Genomic DNA, 19,151 nt, shown 5'->3' on the forward strand with positions numbered 1-19,151 from the left:
TAAGAAAGTGAATTTTGTTATATGTAAATTTTTAAATATATTTTAAAAATTCAGTTCAACAGACATTTATTGCTTTAATTCTATGCATCAGGCATTCTGTCAAAGGTACTATAGGATATAGCACTGCACTGCACTGTTATCCCATTAATCATCAGTTTGCTGGAGGAGGCGCCATTAGCGTCTCCATTTTGTCCCAGCTCTGAGATTTTAGCATAGTAAACTTTATTCCCTCTCTCTGTGGATGCGGCACACCTGCTGGATGTCCTTGGGCATAATGGTGACGTGCTTGGCATGGATGCTGCAAAAGCTGGTACCCATGAAAAGCCCCACCAGGTAAGCCTCACACGCCTCCTGCAGCACCATGATGGCTGAGCTCTGGGAGCGCAGGTCAGTCTTGAAGTCCAGCTTGATCCCATGTACCAGCCGCTGGAACGGCAGCTTGCAGATAGGCAGCTCAGTCGACTTCTGGTAGCGGCAGATCTCGCGCCATGCCACAGTGTCCGGCCAGTAGCAGTGCAGCTTCTTCACACCGCCTGTGGCTTGTGCACCCTTGCAGGCCACCTTGGTGGACAGCTGCTTGCGGGGGGGCCTTCCCACGTTGACTTGCACGCCATCTGCTTCGTAGGAGCCCTCTCCCTCATCCCGACTCAACTGAAGACTCCTTCAGGGTTAGAGAAATGAGGCCCATTTTTGCTACTGTTGTTGGCATATTTAGTACATCATGAGTAGCTTGCCAGGCTCTGCCGCAGGCAGGATACCCTCAGTAGCTTGTCTGGCTCTCTGGGGGAGGGGGATTATGGGGCAATCTCTAATCGTCCCTACAAGTGCTCCCAGTCTACCAAATGTAATCGCCTGGTGACAGGCCTGCTGTAACAATTTGCACGCTGACAATACGCACCTGCCTGCATCTCTGGGCTGCGCTTAAGGCATCTGCAGCGTCAGGTTGATCTTCTTGAGGTGGATAGAGTGCTCCCGGAGGTCGTTGAATAGCTGGCAGAGCAAGACCCCATCACATAGGGTCTGTGCCAGGTGGGACACCTGTGCTGAGTCCCAAATCAGTGGTTGGCAGACAGCGTCCTGCAGTGGAGAAGCCATTGAGCTTGCTACTGTCACTGTTCCATGCTCAATGGTGTTGTGACTTGGCCTGGCCAGGGGAGGCGGTGATGCTGTGGCCACCACTGGGGTTTTTCTTTACTCTGCTGATGCCATTCTGTCTTAATCCTGCAAAGCAGCCAGTGATGTACAGCAGGAATCAGAGTTACAGCAGGGATTACGCGCGAAACTCTATGTCTGGAATGTCTGACATGTCACATGTCATCAGAGCGAGATGGTGAGCCAAGTTCAGGAGAGCACGAAGGGTTCGACTGGCACTGGCGTTGGCGCCATCTTGCCTCCAACTCCTTTACATTTATAGGATGTAAAGTAAAAGAATCAGCATCCATTTCCTGGTTAAAATTTAAAGTTGTAAGGGAAAAACTTTAAGTGAAGTGAGGAATGACATTCTTCACTGAAAACTATTAGAAAGCAGTTATATCCTTGAATTTTACAGCAAAAAAATTTAGAGAAGTAGACACAAGGGCAAAGGGATTAAGAGACAGAAGAGTCAGAAATGTCACTTTGTAAACTTGATGAAAAATGTAAACTTAGGGAATTAAAAATGGACCTAATAAGATAAGCTTGATCTAGTAGAAAAGAATTGATAAACAGGAGAGAAAAGAGTTTAGGTCAGAGGAAAGAATATGAGCACAAGAAGTATAATATCTGGGTGGATGGAGAGGCTAGTGATTCAGTTTGCAGAAAAACTGGAAAGTGGTGGAGCTAATTTATGGAGTGTCTTCAATAGTTTAGTAAGATGTTCTTAATCACTATACAACAGGAAGTCATTAAAGCCTTTTTTCAGAAGGGCCTGAAGCTAGGGCAGAATTTCCCAAATTCGTTTGATTTTTTTTGAAAGTTTGATCTATAAAAAGAATGCCACCAAGACACATAGGTGATTTCCTGATAGTTTTTGTTAAGCATCCTTGATTTACCAACAGCTGCATAGATACAATGTCATTGAGAACAAATGTTTAGTATCCACATAACCTTTGTTATCATTAAAACTATCCGTGGACATTGTAAAACAATGCAGACCTAGATAGAGTGTCATCAACAAGGTGACTGATACTATGGAGATGATTGATTGGCAAAGGTTGATGCCAGTGAGCTGAGTGAGGAGCCACAGATGAAGAAGAGGCAGCAAGAATCTAGAGAGTACTACTAACCTCCTGTATGGCCTGCCAAGAACCTTTCCTATAAAGTCCTTAGGGAAAAGAGGACTCACAATAATCTGCAGGAGTGCCTATATGATATGGTCAAGAGTCCTGTCAACCCCACAAAGGCAACTGTCACTGAGCTGAGATTATGCTCTTTGAAAGAATCACTTAATCAATTAATCACTTAACTTCCCGTTAGTCGTCGATTAGCTCGAGCGGGCGCCAGTAATGTCTCCATTTGTCCCTGTCGCGTGCTAGTGTAGCCCAATGTCATCTGTTCGCTCTGGGAACATGAAGAGCCTCAAACCTTGACGAAGAAGTCTGACCATCTGGTAGGTGGGCGGCCACGTGGTCTTTTGACATCCCATGGAATCCAGTTGGTAACAGCTCTAGTCCAGCGGCTGTCTTTAAATCTGATTACGTGACCAGCCCATCTGATTTTTGACACCTTGGCAAATGAGACAGTGTCCCTGATTCTTGATCGTTGATGGATGTCGGAACTCTGGATTTTTTCTCTCATTTGAGTGAAATGTGATATTCCAAGCATAGCTCTTTCTATTCTTCTTTGGGAGACCTGAATGGCGTTCTCATCCCGTTTGCATAGGGCCCGGGTCTCTGAGGCATATGTTAATGCAGGAAGAACAGTGGAATCAAAGAGATGTGCCCGGAGCCGGAGGTTCTTCATCCTCTTAGCTATTTCTTCGATGTTCTTGAAGGCGTTCCAAGCCGCTCTCTTCCTCCTACACAGCTCGGGTGCCAGGTCATTTGTCATGTTGACTTCTCGACCTAGGTACACATAGCTGTTGCATTTGGAGTTGGTCGTTCCATTGAGAGCGAATGGGGCATCAGGAACGAGGCTGTTTCTCATAAACATTGTCTTCGTAAGACTCAGCTGTAGTCCTACCTTTCCACACTCACGGTCAAAGTCGGCCAGCATTTGTGCCGCTTGGCTGATGTTTGGTGTTATTAAAACAATGTCATCAGCAAAGCGGAGGTGGTGTAGTTGCCGACCATCTATCTTCACTCCCATTCCTTCCCATTCCAGTCGTCACATGATGTTCTCGAGGGTGGCACTGAAGAGTTTCAGTGAAATGGTATCACCCTGCTGAACCCCTCTCTTGACATCAACGATCACTTCTTTGTAGAATGGTAAGATCCTGGTAGTGAATCCGCAATACAGCTCACGGAGGATCTTGATGTATTGGGCTTGAATGCCCTGATTGGCTAGGGCTTCAATGACCGCTTCCGTCTCAACAGAATCAAAGGCCTTCTTTAAATCAATGAACGTTAAACAGAGCGGCATCTTGAACTCCCGAGAAACCTCAATGAGCTTGGTTATCGTGTGGATATGGTCGTTCCTGATGCCCCATTTGCTCTCAACGGAACGACCATCTCCAAATGCAACAGCTATGTGTACCTAGGTCGAGAAGTCAACCTGACAAATGACCTGGCACCCAAGCTGCGCAGGAGGAAGAGAGCGGCTTGGAACGCCTTCAAGAACATCGAAGAAATAGCTAAGAGGATGAAGAACCTCCGGCTCCGGGCACATCTCTTTGATTCCACTGTTCTTCCTGGATTAACATATGCCTCAGAGACCCGGGCCCTACACAAACAGGATGAGAACGCTATTCAGGTCTCCCAAAAAAGAATAGAAAGAGCCATGCTTGGAATATCACGTTTCACTCAAATGAGAGAAAGAATCCAGAGTTCTAACATCCGTTGATGATCAAGAATCAGGGACGCTGTCTCATTTGCCAAGGTGTCAAAAATCAGATGGGCTGGTCACGTAATGAGATTTAAAGACAACCACTGGACTAGAGCTGTTACTGACTGGATTCCACGGGATATCAAAAGACCGCGTGGCCGCCCACCTACCAGATGGTCAGACTTCTTCGTCAAGGTTTGAGGCTCTTCATGTTCCCAGAGCGAACAGATGACATTGGGCTACACTAGCACGCGACAGGGACAAATGGAGATGTTACTGGCGCCCGCTCGAGCTAATCGACGACTAACGGGAAGTTAAGTGATTTAAGTGATTAAGTTAAGTGATTAAGTGTGATGGTCGATGGTGCTGAATCCTTTGCGGAACCCGGCTTGCTCGCATGGTTGTCCTTCATCTAGTGTTCTGCCAATCCTATTTAGGATGACTCAAGTGAACAACTTGTAGATGACAGACAATAGGCAGATAGGGCGATAGTTGCCAATGTCATGTCATGCCAATGTCTCCCTTCTTGAACAGTAGTACGGTCCTGCTGGTTTTCCATTGGGACGGAACCTTGCATTCAGACATTTAGCGAGTGAAGAGCCGAGCCAGTGTATTGATGAGTACTGATGGCAGGTTCTTCAGGTATTCAGGTCTGACCTTGTCTGGGCCGGGTGCTGTTTGCTTCTTTACCGACAAAATGGCGTGTCGGATTTCGGAAGGGAGAACGTTGGGAACAACATATCCATCCTGTGGAATTTGGTATGTCGGCAAGTGGACATGGCTATCGAAGAGATTTGAGTAGAAGTCATGGATAATCTTCTCCATTGCCGTTCTGTAGGATGTGATGGATCCATCAGGACGTCAGAGGGCAGTCATCTTGGTCTTGTAGTTGGCGAAGGACAGGTGGGCGTTACGAATACTTTTCCCAGCTTCTGCCACATCTACCAGCACTTCTGCTCTTCTCTCTTTGAGGTCTTCCTTGATTGCATCTCTGCACTGCTTTGCGAGCTCGGACGTTAGCTTGCAGTTGCCTGAGGCATGCGCCAAACCACGCTGGTTTGAAAGAAAAGAAAATTAATTCCTGACTTCTTCCCAGATTTCCCAGGTTTCTCGACTATTTCAAGAAAGAAATTTCACCAGAAAGGAATTTCAGGAGGAGAGAAATAGTGAAGCAAAGAAATTTTATTGAAACAAGTGAAGAAAAAGAAACACAACTAAGACAGATTGTGGTCTTCTCCAAAGCGAACACCAAACAATTTGTGGAAAGGGGTACTATATGGGTTTTCCCTGCTTTGCCATTACATAGAGCAATATGTTCTGATAAGTTTTAATGTCAGGGTGTTGTCAACTGAAAGAACTTTGAATTTTTGGTGGTCTTCATCTTGTATCTTTCTTCTCATTGCATGTTTGGGTTGGGACAGAGTAAATTCTTTCCAGATTATATTTTGGCTTTATGACTTTTCAAAACTTATTATTTCTTCCCACTAGCTCTCCAAATCTGTCTTCCTGTTTGTCACTTACCTCATAGTGACCTAAAAATCTCTTTGCGTCATGTGTTCCGGCATCAGATTAGTATCATGTGGTTTTCTGCAACACCAGAAATGTTATATTACTAATTAGAGGTAGACCATGTTACTTAGAATTATTTGTTTGATAACTTACTAGCACACATTTTTAAAATGAAATTTTAGAAGCAAAATAAAAATAATGCAAAGTCACTGTTGGTGACCTACCCTATCCCCTCAGTCTACCCCAAAGGACATTGCAATTCAAGGGCACTTATCAGTACAGATCAGTATGTTCCTGCCCCAGAAATCTGTGCTTCTCTTAGATCAGAGACTTTCTCTGAATATCAGTACATTAGCATACCAATTAAATTGCTATGGGGGTTCAAATCTCAAATGTGCTGACTCATATCTCATAGGGAGATTTCACTTAGAACTCAGGTCACTGTCACACTGTTACTGTCCTCCCGTTGTTCATCAGTTTGTTCAAGCGGGCCCAGTAACGTCTCCACTGTGACAATTGTTACTGTGTTTGGCATATCGAATACGTCACGGGTAGCTTGCCAGGCTTTGCCATGCGGGCGAGATACTCTCAGTAGCTTGCCAGGCTCTCCGAGAGGGGCGGAGGAATCAAACTCGGATCGGTCATGTTGGCTGCATGCAAGGCAAATGCCCTACCCACTGTGCTATTGCTCCAGCCTATAAGTTGTTTCTTTTTCCCTTTTCGATCTTCTTGGAATCACTTCCCAAATAAATTCCATATAACCAAATCCTAATCTCAGTATCTGTTTTTATCTTCTTAAATTTTATTTATTTATTTAATCTCAGTATCTGTTGAGGATGAAAATATGAAATATGACCTAATGTTAATTTCTCTACTGGACCCATAAAAGCATTTTTTCATCAGTTTGCCATCAGTAGGCCACCTCCTGCCGGCACCAGATAATCTCATCGGCCACCCTCCAGACTCATGGCTGCTTCTCCCAGAAGGGAGCGTAAAATGAGGCTCCCATAACCATGCCACCGAACTCCATGCCAGGCTATTTTCACTCAGGGTGCCCAGAGGGGGCAGGTGAGAGTCCTCCCTGCCCCAAGGGACCCAGCCCTGGCAGACGACCTCCACTAACCAACCACCGGCCCACTACAGGCCACTTTCCACACACTCGGGCTGAGCCTCATGCATGAGTGAACATATTCCTGGACCACGTGGCCACTAATTGGCCACTTGACACATCAACATAGAGGGAAATATATATTATATATAACATAATATATATAATATAATATATATAATATAATATATATGTTATATATAGATAGATAGATATATATGTCTCTCGGAGCTGGCAAGCTACTAAGAGTATCCTGCCCGCATGGAAGAGTTTGGCAAGCTCCCCGTGGCATATTTGATATGCCCAAAACAGTTACAATAACAGGTCTCATTCCCCTGACCCTGAAAGAGCTTCCAATCATTGGGAAAGATGAGTAAGGGGAAGCTGCTAAAATCTCAAGGCTGGGATGAATAGAGATATTACTGGTGCCCGCTCAAGTACATTGATGAACAATGGGATGACAATGATACAGTGATGGTTTTTCATTAGATGCAGTTTTTAAATACCAGATGCATTGTCTGAGTTGTTCTGTTTGTTCGTTTGCTTTTTATAGGGGCACACCTTAAAAACAAACAAACAAGGGCAGCTCTTGGCATGGTGCTTGGGGAAACGTGATTCTGAGGATTAAATCGAGTACTCCCACATGCAAAGCATGTGTTCCATAAAGTCTGAGATTTTGAGGGTGAGTAGAAATTGTTAGAAGAGCGATAGCACAGCGGTAGGGCATTTGCCTTGCACGTGGCCAACATGGCTGACCCGAGTTCGATTCCTCCGCCCCTCTCGGAGAGCCCGGCAAGCTACCGAGAGTACCTCGCCCCCACGGCAGAGCCCGGCAAGCTACCGAGAGTATTCGATATGCCAGACACAGTAACAACAAAGTCTCCAATGGAGACGTTACTGGGCCCGCTCGAGCAAATCGACGATCAACGGGAGGGCCATTATAAAGTGTGAAGAGTATTCAATAAAGGCAAAGAACTCACATTGCTAGAGTTGTTTGCAAACTTAGGAGAGCCTTCTCAAAGGACATAGTATTTCATGTGGGATCAGAACAATGAGCACCGTCTGAGGAAAAAAAGAAAAGGTGCAGACATTTTAGCATGAAATACATTTTAGCATGAAACACATTTTAGCATGAAATAAATGGTGAATATCCATTTAATTGCTCATTTGTAAATGAAGTCTTCTTTTGAAATAAAAAATAATTTGATTCCTAGATTCCCTAAATGTTTCTGAGAAATCCTGGGTGAAATTCACTAGTTTAACAATGGATGCTTTGCTTCTATACTATCCCTGTTTCTGTTATTCTCTACTCATACAAATGTTAATGTGCTCCTTTTATCACCCTGGGAAATTTGTAGTCATCTTTATGAGACTGAAGGAAGTGGGCTCAAAAATTACAGCAGTGATGCTATCTTTGTTTAAAACTCCTCTTCTTCAGTTTCTACTCAATCTGTGTTAGCTTTGTTCTCTTGGGTAATAGAGAAAGAGAAAGTAATTTTCTCCATGGAAATGTCACTATGGAAATAAGAATCTCAGATACAAAATTTTATTAAAATTTTTTTCAGGGGACATTTCAAACAGTGCTCAATGGGCCCTGGAGTCATTCCTACCACTCAGCCAAACATGTTAGGTGAGCTATTGCTAGGGCCTGAAAAGGTTATGTTGCTCACCAAGGCCTTGGAGTTTGAAGACCATCAGTGCCTCACTGGTTCCAGGGGCTTGGGAGTCAAAAGTTACTATAGTTTAGATGCTGGGTCCCAGTGCATGTTAAAGCATGTGTCCCTGATCACTTAGTTAGATCCCCAGACATAATTTTTATGTTTAAAAATTGTATTTTTAACGATTTTTATTTCCAACTTTACAATATTATCAATGGTAGGTTTTATGCATACAACATTCCAACACCAGACTCTTCACAGTGCCTGTTTCCCTCCACCACTGTCTCAGGATTCCGTCTAAGATTCTCCCCCATCCCCATCTTACCATCACTAATCTACTTTCCACATCTCACTGACATAGTAAGCTTTATTCTATAGACAAGTTACTAGATTCTGCTGCTTTGAGTATTTTTTGGTCCTTTACTGTTCTTTTATATTCCACATGTGAGAGCAATCATTCTGTATTTTATTTATACTTCTGATTGATTTCACTCAGCATGATATCCCCCAGTTCCATCCACATAATGTGAAGTTGCAGGATTTCATCTTTTATTTTTCCTTATCCCAGTAGTATATTTTTGTGTGTATGTGTATGAGTGTAGTAATTTTTTACATGGAAATTTCACTATGGAAATTATGAACCTCAGATATGAAATTTTATTAAAATTTTTTTTATGGGTGTTTCAAACAGATCTCAGATCTTAGTGTGGTCTCTGGGTAACATATATATATGTATATATATATATATCACTTGATCAATTGACATCCCATTACTCATCTATTTCCTCAAGTGGGTGGCAGTAACATCTCCATTCGTCCCTGTCACATGCCAGTGTAGCCCAATGGCATCTGCACGCTCCAGGAACACGAAGAGCCTCAAACAGATCATTCAGGGTCTTGATAAAGAAGTCTGACCATCTCGTAGGTGGGTGGCCATGCGATCTTTTGATGTCCCGTGGAATTCAGTAGGTAACCGCTCTAGTCCAGTGGTCATTTCCAAATCGCATTACGTGTCCAGCCCATCTGATTTTCAAAGCCTTGGCAAATGAGACAGCATCCCTGATTCTTGATCATCAACGGAGGTCAGAACTTTGGATTCTTTCTCTCACTTGAGTGAAGCGTGATACTCCAAGCATAGCTCTTTTGGTTTCTCTTTGGGAGACCCGAATAGTGTTCTCATCCTGTTTTCATAGGGCCCAGGTCTCTGAGACATATGTTAATGCAGGAAGAACAGTGGAATCGAAGAGATGTGCCCAGAGCTGGAGGTTCTTTGTCCTCTTAGTATTTCTTGGACGCTCTTGAAGGCGTTCCAGGCCGCTCTCTTCCTCCTGTGCAACTCAGGTGCCAGGTCATTCATCATGTTGAGTTCTCGACATAGGTTCACGTAACTGTTGCATTTGGAGATGTTCGTTCCATTGAGAGTGAGTGGAATGTCAGAAATGAGTTCATTTCTCATAAACATTGTCTTTGTGAGATTCAGCTGTAGTCCAATATTTCCACACTCATGGTCAAAGTTGGCCAGCATTTGTACCGCTTTGCTAATGTTTGGTGTTATTAGAATTATGTCATCAGCGAAGTGGAGGTGGTATAGTTCCTGACCATCTATCTTCACTCCCATTCCTTCCCATTCTAGTCATCGCATAACATTCTCGAGGGTGGCACTGAAGAGTTTTGGTGAAATGGTATCACCCTGCTGAGCCCCTCTCTTTGACGTCGATGATCAGTTCCTTGAAGAATGGTGAGATCTTGGTAGTGAATCCATAATACAGCTCATGGAGGATCCTGATGTATGAGTTTGAACGCTCTGTTTGGCTAGGGCTTCCGTGACTGCTTCCGTCTCAACAGAATCAAAGGCCTTCTATAAATCAATTAACGTTAGAGCAGAATCTTGAACTCCCAAGAGACCTCAATGAGCTTGGTTACAGCGTGGATATGGTTGATCATGCTGAATCCTTTTTGGAACCTGGCTTGTTCGCATGGTTGGCCTTCATCTAGTGTTCTGCCAATCCAATTCAGGATGACTCGAGTGAACAACCTGTAGATGACAGATAACAGATAACAGGCAGATCGGGTGATAGTTGCCATTGTTGTGGATGTCTCCCTTCTAGTACGGTAGAACGGTCCTGCTAGTTTTCCACTGGGACGGAAACTTGCATTCAGACAGGTAGAATGTGAAGAGCCGAGCCAGTGTATTTATGAGTACTGATGGCAGTTTCTTAAGGTGTTCAAGTCTTACCTTGTCTGGGCTGGTTGCTGTTCACTTCTTTACCGACGAAATGGCGTGTTGGATTTCAGAAGAGAGAACATTGGGAGCAACATATCCATTCTGCGGAATTTGGTATGTGGGCAGGTGGAGGCGGCTATCAAAGAGATCCCAGTAAAAGTCATGAATAATCTTCTCAATTGCCCTTCTGGAAAATATAAATATAAATATATACACACACATATATATGTCATTACTTCATATAAATTTCAACAGTGTTTGATCTTTACAGACTTATCTTTAAGAATATTATGGGATATTTTAATGGGAACTTCATTGAATCTGTATAGTGCTTTGATTATGAGAGATTTCACCGATACCTTCAAACAAGTGTGCATTCACCTACTCATTCAACAGAGGTAGAGATAGTTGGTATGTGCTTAAACCTTCTAAGTCACTGGGAATGTGGAGAGACCAAAGCTTTGCATCAATCCCCTGAATGATGGAGAGATGGACACATGGATGCAACACTGATGGGACAATAAATGACATTACAAAGGAGTGTTCAAAGACATAGTTGCACAGAAGGCAGTCACTAACTTTGCCTAACTAGGTGATAACCTTTACAGAGAAGATAGCAACTGAGATATACCTTCATGGTGGCTTGAGCTTTCCTTGTTTATGGAAAATGTTGTTGGAAGCAGGAGAGATGGCCTGCAAAAAGGCACGGAGACATACAAGCCCATGGCATGTTGGTAAAGCAGGAAATAAGTGGTTGACATACAAAGTCCAGGAAGGAGGGGTGAGAAACTGTGCTTAAGAATTGAGAGAAAGTTTGGGGAAATTTCAGTCCCTGACACTGCATATGGTCTTCAGAGCCCTGCCAGTGGTGATCAATGAACACAAAGCCAAGAGTAAGCCCTGAGTATTGCCAGATGTGACCCATCTGGCACACACACACACACACACACACACACACACACACATACACAAACACACACAAAAGAACCAAAAAATCCCCACAAACACCAAAAAGTAAAAGAATAAAAATAGCACTGTAGCACTGTCCTCCCGTTGTTCATAGATTTGCTAGAGCGGGCACCAGTAACGCCTCACAACAAATGTGAGACTTGTTGTTACTGTTTTTGGCATATTGAATGTGCCACGGGTAGCTTGCCAGGCTTTGCCGTGCGGGCGAGATACTCTCAGTAGCTTGCCAGGCTCTCAGAGAGGGATGGAGGAATCAAACCCGGGTTGGCAGTGTGCAAGGCAAATGCCCTACCCGCTGTGCTATCACTCTAGCCCTGCTATTGCTCCAGCCCAAAAGAATAAAAATAAATAAATAAAATGTCACTATGTCACTTTTGCATGGATTTTTTGCATCTATTTTCTGGATTTAGTGCTTCCTGGAGGAAAAAGCTAACAGAGTTCTATTTTAACAGAGTTCCAAAACCCTCAACACAGGCTTTGTTTTCAGATTGTTTTGGGCAAGTGAGGTATTTTTAACAGAGCCAAAATTTACATCTGAAATAATCGAAGACAAAAACACTTGCCTTTTAGATTGAGCCACACTGGCAGTGCTCAAAGGTCACTCCAGCTTTATGTTCAGGAGTCACCCGTGGGTGGCGGTGCTGGGGATCAAACCCAGCCTCCCAAATACAGAACAAACAGGTGCTCAGCAATTTGAGCCATCTCCCGACCCCAACCAACAACTATTACTTTGAAGGGTTTACAAAAATTCCCAACATCCTTGCTGAACAACAACAAAAGGCATTTGGATTTTTATGCTGGAGGCAAGAAACATTCCAAAGGTGAGGAAACATGAATTAAAGGACAAAAAGAAATTCACTATTTCTTGCTAATTCTCAGGATTTTGGCACAATCATCATGGTGATGGTTGATCTCCTTTATGACAGTGGTCTCAGCAAGTGTCTGGAGTACAGATGAGCTGAGGTTGTCCCCTAACTTTTCATAGTCAAAAACTTCTTATTCCTTCTTTTAACTGACTTAAAAAATAAAATATATAACACTTCTACCAGAATACTATTCCACATTATGAAAGCTAAACAATGTGATAGTTAGGTATTGGTGATTTTCAAACAAGGAGTGACATAAATGGACGCATTTGCTTTTTAAAAAGCATGTGGAAGGAGGTGTAGAAGATGGGGCAAAAGAGAAAATCAGATTACAGACAAGAAAAAGCAGTTGGGGAAACTGCCAATTCTGACAAAATATTAAGTTAGTCTAAAACAAAATATTGGTAAGAACAGTTGACTAGAAAGACAAAGATATTTAGAGGTATGACCATAAGAATTTGGAAACGGGGGTGGAGTGATATCACAGCATGTAGGGCATTTGCCTTGCACACAGCCAACTCGGGTTTGATTTCCAGTACCCCGTATGGTGCCCCGAGCACCGCCAGGCATAATTCCTGAGTGAATGGCCAGGAGTAACCCCTGTGCATCGCCAGATGTGACCCAAAAAGTGGAAAAAAGGAGAAGAATTTGGAAACTGATCTGAGCCATTTTAGAAGAGAGAGGAAGTGGCCAGGGGAAATTCTTGAAACCTAGTCTGGGTAACAAGAGTCTATCAAGATGTTCTTCCAGGCAATACATATAGAGGGTGTCTTTGAAGATGCCAAAGTTCAAACTTAGCATTAGGTGTATCGTGAGGGATAAGAGTTAGAGTGCAGAATGCTGAGGCATGAAGATGAGGAGGGAGAAAAGTAGGCACAGTCAATTGCTAAGTAGTTAGATTCATGACGTGGAGGCACTATGTGGTAATACTGTGTCTGATAAGAGAATGCTATTACACGACCCATTTCCTTTTATGTGTTTTGTTATTTGCTGGTAAGTATTTCTGATAATTCTGAAATATGCAGGGGAAGATGCTAAAGTAAACACCCAGAGGAGATAGGACAGGGTGGGTAATTACTTAGAAAATCAGCATTCAGAGATCTTTTTAACTCAGCCCGTCCCTAACTTCATTGGGATGTTGGTGAAATATTCAGGTTGTTTAAGAGGAGTCTGTGTATAAATACACAAACATCGTATCTTCCATTCAAAACTGAATTTACCAGCTTTCCCTCTATGCCATGACATTGTCATTTGGTTCATATGCTACACTCAATAATCCAGCAAAAGCCTGAACTGCAATTCCATATGGCTGGCCACCAGTTTCCAGAAGTGAATGACTTTTCTGTTGCTGTTAAGGGGGAGTTCCAAGAAGACTGCAGAAAGAGGATCCGATGAAGCAGAAGGAAAGGGGCCTCTGCCTTCCAGCCGAAAGGAGCAATGAACTGGAAGGAGAGAGAACAAAGTATAGTGTGGAAAACCTACACCTCTTGGTAGGAAAAGGGAGGGAATACAAGTTTCCCCAAACTCATTAATTCCCACTGTGATTCTGTAACTCCAAGTATTTGAATTCCACTTGCTGTGCACACAAAGATGGTTATGCTAATGAAATTATGCTTTAAATTGGTTGAACATATTCTCAAAAGAAAATTCTTTGCTGAAATTGCACACTACAGATCTTGTGGTTCTCATACTCTGCGATTTAACAGCATGTTGTCATTATTTAGCATTTAATGAGGACCAGAAAATGTCCTGCGTATTTGCCACTTGATTCAGAAACCATGGAATAAGAGATCCTTTTATATATTGCCAGATACAAGGGCATTCCTCTGGATTTACCACTTGTAAAATGTACAAGACTGATGGGCAGTCAATAAATATTCTTTAGTATCATTCATAGAAAATGCGTTCTCATCACCTCAGTTTTCAATTTCTTTACATAGAATTCTGAGCCAGAACATTTGTAATCCCTCTAAATCATTATTGCCAAGCATAATTCTTGTTTTGGGGCCCAGTGGATTCCTCATATGATTCTTGGCTAAACAAAATGGCGGTTTATTGAAAGTGAGGATGTGATGCTGCTCATACCCTGTGGTACCTAGCTTTATTTATATTGCCCTGGAAGTACTCAGGGGGGGGCTCCTGAGCTGTGTCTAGGAGACCCTGTAGTGCTGGAAATTGATCTGGGGTCAACCTCACACAAGGCATGTGCTTTAACTCCTATACTCTCTACAGCCCTCAATACATTCTTGAGTTCACGTTATGAATAGAAGCAGCTTTCATAAAAGCACATGGCAACTTTACATTTGGCATTTGCTCTAGTAATATGTCCATTTTCCAGTAGGATCAAAGTTTTAGTTACAGTCCTTGCTTTTTTGGCTAATGAAATAGACAATCCTGAACAAGTGCTTTCTGTTCCATTAGTGAGGCTGGCCATAGCTATCTGGACAAGTGGGTTCATTTATATTATGGAGTAGGAGTCATACTGTAGCAATGACGATTTTAGAACATTTAATTATTATCCACCCAGAGCTATGAATGACATAGGAAACGGGCGGTGTTTTTTGATGTCTGATTCATTTATGTACATATCTCAGGCCTTCAAAATTACCATCCAATGCAATTAAAAATTATTTTATTTTTTGAAATTTTTTTGTGGGATGTGTATTTACAGAATGGGGGTGGGGGGCTCTCACCACGTGCATTTGGTGACCATAAACTGCTTCTCTATCCCTTCCTGCCACCACTACCAATAGACGCATGAGGGAGAGAACAGAACCACCAAGCTTGTTGGTGATTAATAGTCGTTTATTCTATTCTACCAGGGCGCCTATTCCAATCTCACTGTGTGCCCCCTTCCAGTCTCCTGTGCACCTCATTCCTGTCTCCTACTTTCCCTCATGTTAGTCCAGTCTCACTACCTTAGTTAAGAGCAACCAAGGGTTGGGGGTAAACTACACACAGATGAGATAGCGAAATCAACATATGAAAGCCCTTCCTTCTGGGGGAAAGCTCTTCTAAGGCAAAGATCTCATCCTGTCAGAGATCCATGCAAGGTCGGAATTTCATCTAAAGACATACTTCTTTCCTTAGTCCACGACCATTTAGTCACTTCAAATTTACTTTTTAATAATCTTTCTAGTCATTTTGTTTGGACACACTAAGAGATATAAGTTTAAAGGGTAACTCTCTTGAGACCATCTCTCTATAGACCCCAGACTACAGTCCTCAGGTTAGATTAGTCCTCCTGAACTCCAACAGTATCCTTGTTCAGTCACTTCTCCTTGGGTCATGACAGAATTTGTCCACAACCGTGCTCTTAACTTATAAGTTTTATGGCACTTGGCCTGTCCTGTTTCAAAGCCAGGGTAGCTCACAGCTTGACCTGGGTCCATCCACACCCATGGTCGGGACCCTGCTTTGGGGATGTAGGAACTAAGGGCTACAACTGGTTGTGCTCAGGGTTTACCCCTAGCTCTTTTCTCAGGGAGAACTCCCGAGTGGTACTCAGGGAACCATTGGCAAATCAATCTGGGTCATGTGCTTGCAATCAAAGAACCTTATCAGTTGTACTATCTCACTGGCCCGACCCAACCCATGCAATTGTAACTGGCTTATAAACTGACTAATTTGCACAACACAATTATATGTTATTTTGGCAAAGAAAGAATTTAAGAATCTCCAATTAACTATACACCTTAATGTCCACATTTAAGCAAGTAGATAAGGTCAAAATAATAACACTAAATAACACTAAATCAATATCCAGTTGTGGGATATCCAGATACTGAATTGGAGATTTAATCGCAAATCCTATGTAATAATGATTAGCAGCATCTGTTTGAAATTTAGGTAAATGTGTCAGAGGCATTGGGCCTGGGAGCTACTAAAGTTGGCTCTATCAGAAACAGAAACAGAGACTGTAAACCAGGGATACACAAATATGATTCATTTAGATAGTCGCATTCTTTTCCTGCTTGGGAGATGAAAGTTTTTAGTCGAGGCACGCAATCCCCAGTTTACTGTGACCATTCCCTATTGCTGTAAACACACTCCAGAAGAGATTTGAGTTTGCAATTTCTGGTATGTCTTACGTACATAAATGTGTATGGTAACATTTCCTCCTTAGGAGGTGTTTGCAAACTAAAAAATCTACCTCAAAAGAATGTTGGAAACTTTTGAATAATAACGAGTTCTATTCACCGTGTAATCCCATCAACAGCCAAGACTCAGAGACTACAAAACCCAGCTCCCGGAAGAGAACAGTGCAGTCTCCTTCCCCCCACGCCTGGCTGTCCTCGCCAGGGCCCCTTGGAGGGGAGCGGGTTGAGTTTTCCTCCCCGCCCCAACCAGGGCTCCGGCAGCCGAAGACCTCCAGAACCAGCCACCACCATGCTGAGACCACTCTCTGCACACAGGACCTAGGTACTGGCAGAGGAACAAAGGCATGCGGGTCCCGGGGCTGAGATCTCCAAGCCTACTCGGATCGGGGCTGAGCATCCTCCACCCAGATCCTCTGAGTTCCAGTAGGCGGGGGTCACGCCCACCAACTGGCCCCCTGGCGCCGTGTAATCCCATAAACTGCCAAGACTCAGAGACTATAAAACCCAGCTCCCGGAACCCCGCGGCCACATTCGCAGCTGCGCGACATTTTATTATGACATCTTATTATCTCATTCCTACTATGGACAAATTGGCAGGCTACCGAATGTAACCTGCCCACATGGCAGAGTCTGGCAAACTCCCCGTGGCGTACCCAATATGCCAAATACTAGTAACAATGATGGGTCTCATTCTCCTAAAGAACCTTGAGTATAGCACTTTCTTAAAAATCTCAGGGCTAGGATAAAGGAGACGTTACTGGGGCCTGCTCGAGTCAATTGACGAATTGACGAATTCACCAGACATTTGTTATGGAATCTAATATTAACTGTGCATTTTCACAGTTAGTTCCCACATAATCTCTGGGAGAATTTCATGAGACATTTATGGTTATCCTCAGGGAGAAAACTGACTTAAAATCATAAATTACGCACCCAGTGTCACACACACTTCCTTATGTGTAATAGAAGCGGAATTTGAATGCACACCTTTTATTCAGAGTATTTGATCCCATGGCTTGAGCCCAACCAGAAATACAACATTCACCTATACTGGATCCAGATATTTCCCTCCTCCCCTCACAATGCTCCTCTATGTCAAAGACCACTAGAATCCTGAATTAGCCTTGACTTCAAAATTCAACACTTGAAATGTTTTGTAACACCCTTTGCTACTTTGACTCTTATTGTGTGCTCTCATGTCCACAATGTCAGGTACTCATCATCAATTGAGTCCATAAATATTACATACAATAAGGTATTGAGTGAGAGAGAGGGAGAGAGAGAACATATAAGCCACATTCATATAACATTTGTTATGGAATCTAGTATTAATTGTGTAATTGGTTATGGAACCTAGTTTCAATTGTGGAATTTTATTTAGTTATTAATATCTTATTCGTAATTTACACATTAAAATACAGCATAGGAAAACATATTATATATGTTTTTATATTAAAACGTAATGTTATTATTTATAGAGTATGATATCATCCACAGTTCCAGGTATCCATTAGGGATCTTGGAATATATGCTCCTTAGATAAGGGGAACACTGCTGTAATAACCAACCATTCATCTGGGGCAAACATTTGTTATCTTTCTTTTACCATCAAGAACAGAAGCCCATTTCTTCTTGGGTTCCCAAGCCAGCTTTCATCTTGTGCTTTGTTCTTTCACAAACCTGGAAAAGTAGCATCTCTTCCTTCCCTTCTTTCCCTGCTATTGTCTCTCTAGCCTTTTTTGAGGGCTGAATAATAACTCATTCTATATTATTCAATTGTATAGTGTGATTATATATTGCTATATATCACCTAATATATCACTTTTATTTACCCATCCATAGATGTATATTTAGGTTGTCTGACATCTGGGCATATATCTGAAAGAAACAAGATTAGTATCTTAAAAAGGTCTTTCCATGTTCACTGCAGCATTATTCACAAGAACCAAGATATAAAAGCAACCAAGTTTCCCAGTCAAGTTACTTCTTCCTTACAACAACAGCAAATGAAGAAGATCCTTAAGTGCTTATTTGGGGGGGGGGGGGGATGCCAGGGTTGGCCACAGCCAGCAAGAGTCAGATGTTATTCCTAGCTTTTCACTCGGAAATCATCTCTGTTAGTGCTTGAAAGATCATGTGAGAGGCCAGGGATCAAATCCAGGTCAACTGTGTGCAAGGAAATCACCCTACCCACTGTGCTATTTCCCCAGTCCCAAATTAATTTTTTAAATACCTGGTTCCTATCTCTTCTTCATCCAAGTTACCTTTGCACCTGTTTGTGCTTCAACCTTTATTTTATATTTTTGCTATCCTTGTAAAACTTACTTATAATTTATCCTTTTAAGTGTGTAGATAGTTCTATAGAAAAAGTCATGTAATCACAATTATAATCAAAACAAAAAACACATTTCTATCATAACTGCACAAGTTACTGTACAATAGTAATTTTCTGTGCCAATTTGTAATCAGCCTCTCTACCCTTCCCCAGACTCTGGTAATACTGAATTGTTTTTATCTCCCATTTTTTTCCTCGAATTTCATGTAAATTGAGTTTAAAAGTTTTACTTTAAGTCTGGCATCTGTAACTCAGAATAATAAATTTGAGATTCCATTATGTTCTGTGGCCATCATCAGTTCATTCATTTTAATATGCAGATGTATCAGTTTCTTTATTCTTCAGTTGAAGAATATTTACTTTGCTTCCAGTTTTTGGTAATTGTGAATATAGCCACAATAATCCTCTGTTTATTTTTTCTG

General features: G+C 42.4%; 1 pseudogene; it reads right to left on the minus strand.

The window, feature by feature from the left end:
* Positions 1-222: 222 nt before the first annotated feature.
* On the minus strand, positions 223-641 carry LOC130044702 (histone H3.1-like; annotated as a pseudogene).
* Positions 642-19,151: the final 18,510 nt, after the last annotated feature.

The sequence above is a fragment of the Sorex fumeus genome, unplaced genomic scaffold (genome assembly GCF_029834395.1).
Source record: "Sorex fumeus unplaced genomic scaffold, SorFum_2.1 ptg000123l, whole genome shotgun sequence".
Classification (NCBI taxonomy): Eukaryota; Metazoa; Chordata; class Mammalia; order Eulipotyphla; family Soricidae; genus Sorex; species Sorex fumeus.